Raw genomic sequence first — 6,743 nt, 5'->3', positions numbered from 1 at the left:
CACCAATAACACAATCCTGCAGGGTGTTTCCTTTTATATGTTAATTGTTGAATTAAGACCTTTATGTCCAAGTCTAAATCTATCTTCTCCCTCTTGAATTCCTTCCTCTTCCCTCCAATGGTTCTATTAAGTGTAGATGCCTCCCTTTTGCTCATTATCCCAATAAGATTGCCAGTTATTGTTATTAGTGATTTGGAGTTCTGCTTTGTTATACGTTTATTTGCTAACTTGTCTGCTGCTTCATTCCCTGATACTACTCCAGTATGTGCCGGAACCCACTGAAACTAAAGTGAACTATTTTTATTTGTCTGTTGTATCATGTACATATCTGTAGTACCTCCAAAACAATACCTTGCCCTGGTTTCTGACTTTTGAGCTTCTAGGCATAACAAAGCTGAGCTTGAATCTGAGCATATTAGAGATCTGCTTAGTCCCATTTCATTTATTTTATTCATCGCCATCATAATTGCTATTAACTCTGACCTTTAAGGTTTACCTGATATGTCAGAATCAGCTGCTTTTAAAAAAAATTTGATTGGCATCTCCTCCATCTCTCCCTGTAACGCTGGAACTGGAGGAAGAAGGATAAGCTCCACAGCAATTCTCAAAGCTTGTGATTGAATTCTCTCAAATTTTCTTAATTGTGACTTAGCTGAACCGTATGTCATACAACCATAATCTAATAATGCTCTTATCATTATCAAATAAATCGTTTTTAATGCCAATCCATCAGCTTCCCATTCATGTCCTGAAATACACCTCATTACATTTAAAATCTTCTAACATTTAGCCACCATCTTATTTATATGTGTATTCCATGTAGCTTTAGTATCAACCACATACCTAACAATCTTATCACTTTAACCTGTTATAACTCTTTATTATATAACTTCATCGTTAAATTTATACTTGACCTTTTATTTGTAAAAAAACACATTTATAAGACCAGCTCTCAACATTATTTACAGCTGTTTACATTTTATTAACAATAAAATCTACAACATTCCTACCTCTTAGCCACAGAGCTCCATCATCTGCAAGCAACGATTTATTTATATTTCTATCTAATGCTGCAAATACATAATTTATCATAATAATAAACAACAAAGGACTTGTTACACACCCTTGAGGAGTTCCATTCTCAATTGTTCCTTTCCTTGATATACATTCCCCAATCTTTACTTTAATATTTCTATCAATTAAAAAGTCTTTAATCCAGTTATATAATTTTCCATCTATCCCAATTTGATCTAATTTTTTCAAGAATCTTTACTTTAATATAATATAATATGATATATTTTACTATTTATATTTATATATATTATTCCCCAATCTTTACTTTAAAAGCTTTCCTAATATCTGATTCCAAATTAATAATTGAGTCCATTGTGTTCCCTTTCCATGTCTTTAAAACCATTTTGATATGGGAATTTTATATTATATATATATATATATATATATATATATATATATATTATATATATATATATTCTCCATTTGGTACATTAAACGATCTGTTATAATTTTTTTCCATTCATTTACCTAAATGTGAAGTTAATGTTATTGGTCTATAGTTTAAAGGCGTAAATAAAACAAACCATATTTCTGACAAATTTCAGTCAGGTTTTAAATCTATTCATAGCACTGAGTCTTGCTTTACTGAGAGTGCTAAATTATATTTTAGTTGCTATCAATGCAGGTGAATCTGTATTTTAATTATTTTAGATTTTGATACTTTGATATAGGTTCAGTCTTGTATTGGTTTAAATCCTATTTTTCTGTCAGGATTGACAATTTTACCTCCTCTGCTGCTCATCTTGAATCTGGCATTCCCCAGGGCTTTATTTTGGGACCTTTGCTTTTTTCTCTCTACATGCTGCCTCTGGGTTTGACTTTGAGAAGGCATGGTGTTTCTTTTCATCTCTATGTGGATACTACCCAGAGCTATCTGCCTATGACCTTCTGCAATACAATCTTTATTTGCAAGTAACTTTTTAACTTTAAATGATTCAAAGGCAGGTTATAGTCTTTGGCCCATCGCACAATTTGGAATTTAATGTCAGTTTGTAATTCTAATTGTGTACAGAACCTTGCTGTTCCACTTGACAGTCAGCTAACTTGTTTCTTCTGTTGGTGCTTCAGTCTTTTTTTCAGAGTTTTTTATTATTATTATTATTATTATTATTATTATTATTATGCATTATTATGATGGTGATAGTGGCACTGGTATGGAGAAACAAATCTATACAGAGCAGCTAAAGAACAACAAACACTAGTACAGATCTGTAGACACTAACACTAACCATGTAACTTTAGCCATGAAGAAGTCTATGCTAAGTCATTCAGTAGTTAAATTTTCACCATTCATGTATACACATTCATAAGTTATCAACTATATAGCCATAGTTCATAATAAAAACTGTATGCATTGTTGCATGAATAATAAACAACGGATAAAATTATCCACCCTAACTATAGTAAAATATTAAAGAGTTAGTTCACCCAAAAAAATAAAAAAAAATCTGTCATTAATTACTCACCCTCATGTCGTTACAAACCCATAAGACCTTCTTTCATCTTTGGAACACAAATTAAGATATTTTGATGAATTAAAGCTCTCTGACCCTCCATAGACAGGAAGGGTCCTACCACGTTCAAGTACCAAGATGATCGACAAATTAGTCCATGTGACATCAGGGGTTCAACTGTAATTTTACAAGCTATGAGAATACTTCAAATAAACTGCAAATAAAACAACTTTATTCCACATTTTTGTCTCTACTCACTTGTTCATGAGAGTGCCCCCCAGGACTTTGTCTTCACCTGTAAGAACAGCCTCCTGAAATCTGTATAAACTACATTGATTCAGTGCTTTGGTCAGTCTTGACAGTACCATCTCAATCAAGAATCTGCTGAAGAGTCACTCAGTCTCCTGATCTTGACTCATTCAGTTTTCTTTGGATGTGTAACTGGATATTGCAGGTATTTTTACTTCATTAAAATCTCTCTTTCTTTCAGCTTGCTCCATTTATCAGGGGTCACCACAGTGAAGTGAGGAATTAAAGAAACTCATCATAATCAATGAACCATATTGCTTTATACTGCAAAACTGTATTTTAAACAAATTTCTAAATTAATATTAAAGAACATTACCATTGAAATCAATAAGATCAAAGACAGACCATTCTATTCTTTCCATCCAATCCCTTTAGAAGACAAGATTTGTTGATTTTCAGTGCATTTGTTATTGATAGAGGGCTGATATGGGAAGTAAAATAATGATTGTAAATCAGTTTGCAGTAACTGAAATCTTAATAGAGAACTTGTTTATTATAATCACATTGATTATTACACTTGCCTGCCATTTTTAATAAAGATAATCTGGCAAAATGTAAATGACATTAACATTTTAGGATAAATTATTTAAACCATTTTAATTAGATATATTTAAAACAATGTAAAATTATATTGATTTTTAGCGAACAAGACTTTTATTTTGGTCTGGCGATGTGACGTCACTGAGCTGCGCCGCGCTCCTGCGTCTGAGATTCAACTGAAGAAAGGTGTGTGCTTTTAATCATTTAAAGTATTATACACCTCGTTTAGAGAATTGTATATAAACTGTGAAATGAATTGTGTTGCCAATGTAACACTTTAATGCTCTATCTAGTGACGCTGCGGTAGCTATATAGTGGATCATCTTATCTTAAACGAGTTCTGTCACTGTCTAGTAACGTTAGTGATGGAGGAACGGTGTTCTGAAATATTCGGTGTCTGAGATTTTCGGTGACGCTGGGCGGAGCTTACATGAATATTCATGTGTTTCTGTTTCGCGTTAAGCGACTCTGATAATATTAGTACGTTTTTCCCCGGATCACAAAAACTGTTCAACAAGGTAGGTTAATTACGTTTCAGCTTCTAACGAAGATAAGCAAATGTTGAATATAATTGTTCGTTTGTGCACAAAATGGTTATTGTTTGCTGTTTTAAATGTTTACTCAACGATTACAGCCACTGATTTGCCAGAAGCAGCCTATCGTTAGAATACGCTATAAGTAAATGGGCCAGTAGCTGTTAAATATTTTCTCATATTCCTCTGTTTTGCTATTAAAAGTATGTCATTTGAAGTTGTGTAGCATATGGTGGCACAAACTTGCTCACTGTATTGTAAGACTGTAAGGTGAGAAATGAAGAACGATATAAAGACTCTTATGTAGTAACAACTATTTAACTTTTTTTTTTTCTCCTTAAAAAAGGTGTCACATGGAAGTGCATGACAGCCAGAGCTGGGTAGTAACGGATTACATGTAATCTGGATTACGTAATCAGATTCCAAAACTCAAGTACTTGTAATTAGAGTAAACTACTTTTTAAAATACTCGTAATCAGACTACAGTTACTTTTTTATGGATTACATGATTACATTTTGTTTACACAATGGTAATAAGTTGTTCACAATTCATTGATTCTCCTAAATTTCCTTTTTTTAACATGTATATTTTTTCCTAATAAACCTGCCGCTTATATACGTTCGTGATTCTTCGAGTTTTTCCGGCGGAGAAGGGGAGGGGTGTCAGAATCACGCTCAGAAGAAATCAGCAACAAGATAATGGAAAATGGAGGAGAACACAGCCTTTAATATGTTCTTTAATATATTTTTTGAAATGTTGATTTTTCGTTATTGTTACTACCTTATCCACTTCAAGTGTTTTGAGATGAAATATTTAACTTAGTTATGGTCTTAATATATTCAATATTGACCTGGCAGTTATATTGCTTTGAATTTTATGTTTTTCAATATTGGTTTTTGTAATGTAGCTGTTTTTTAAATTTATTTAATTATAAGTAATATCCTTTAAAATCATTAGATGTGTTTTTGTTTTATTTAGTGTTACTAGCAAACACTAGAAGGAAGGTACATTAGTTTTAGTATTTTGTAAGTATTAACTGTCCATACATTGCACTTGAAAAAGAAGTTATTGTGGCTCTTGTTGGTGAATTAAATATATTTTGTGGAATATATTTTTTCTTTGTATAGATCAAAATAGTACAAGATTAGACTAATTCAAAATATGTTGTATCAAATAAGGGTTAGCACAAATGTAATCTAAATGTAATCCAAAAGTAATCCGATTACGTTACCAAAAATGTGTAATCTAAGAGATTATATTACTGACTACAAATTTTGTCATGTAATCTGTAATCAGTAACTGATTACAATTCATAAGTAATCTACCCAGCTCTGATGACAGCCTACAGTTCATGTGGAGAAGCTGTTTGTAATCAATATATCTGTTACAAATCAGCAGAGTTTGGTACTTCTGCCTGTTATTTTTTTCCTATAGTTTACAGAAGCTCTTCTAATGGGGGAGACTTATATTTTTGTCAAGTTATATATGAGGCCACTATTGCACACATACATGAAGACATGCGTAAACGTTCTCAGAATTAACTTTTTGCTTTTTTATCTGATGCAGGGGATGGTGGATGTGTACTTTATCAGTGTAATAGTTAAACAAATCATATGCAAAATAAAAAACTTGGATAGCCTACTATTTGATACAAATGTTGTATTATTTAACCAGTTTTAAAGTTTTACTACATTTTGTTCCTGAAATCCACACTTCTGGAATCAAGATAATCAAAGGTAATCAAACCAAGCACAACCTAATAAAACATGTTTCATGGATAAAGGGTTTTTGTAAAAAAGATCATGTTGGTGGATATTCAACTAATATTAAAAACGTGGGTCTTTTTCTTGAATGGCTTATTCTGCAGTGGTGATAAACAATATGATCCCATTGATTTGGAAGCATGTTTATTTCTCCCAACATTTAGACTGATTTCATTGAGTTTGTTCATGGTGCATAAATTTCTGTTTACCATTTCTTGTTCATATAGGAAGTTACTTTAATAATGTATTTAATAATTTACTTACAACAGAAATCATATAACATGTGCTTGCTTATGTTGATAAGTAGGCCTATCCCTGAACACATATACAAGTATGTTACATCCTCGTGTAGCTTTCACCTGTTTTTTTTTTTTTTTTTTAAAAAAACATGGACCATGTATTTTATATTTATACAGGTGTGTAGTAAATGTCATTTATGTAATGCCTTTCACCACATCGGTGAATAAAAACTTTTAACACCGAATCAGTTGAAGTCTTTATTCAGCAAAAGCAATCTACTTTTATCTTTGAAATGAAAATATACAAATTACTGTATGTTTTGATATAGCCACTTTCTATTAAACTACAAAACATTTTAATTGTTATAAGTTTGTAGAAAATAAGCAAAAAAAAATTGTTAAAGTACTGCAAGGTTGTGGATTTCAAAACTTGACCAATACACATTTGAGTCAAAATGATTTTCAAGTGCACCACAATGTGTATATGATTAAATACAATAATAAAGTGTATACAAGACATTTGTACATTTTTGTTTAACTGTATAGTGCATATATAGTGCATTTTTATCTACTAAATATATATTTTTTTAGACAAATAAATAAATAAATACAGAGATTAAGAATGTTTATATTCCAGTTCATGTGTGCATTAAAAAAAAAAATTATCTTTTGCTTTGTTATTAAAAACATTTTTTTGAATGATTGAGCAAACGATTAAGAATGACCACAGAATAATCATCATACATTTTATTATTGATACATTTTGGAACAGTTATTAAACGACACATTTTAAGGACTCCTTAATATTATAAAAAATGCTTAATTGTTGT

The sequence above is a fragment of the Cyprinus carpio genome, chromosome B4 (genome assembly GCF_018340385.1).
Source record: "Cyprinus carpio isolate SPL01 chromosome B4, ASM1834038v1, whole genome shotgun sequence".
NCBI lineage: Eukaryota > Metazoa > Chordata > Actinopteri > Cypriniformes > Cyprinidae > Cyprinus > Cyprinus carpio.
Note: the sequence above shows the minus strand (reverse complement) of the source record.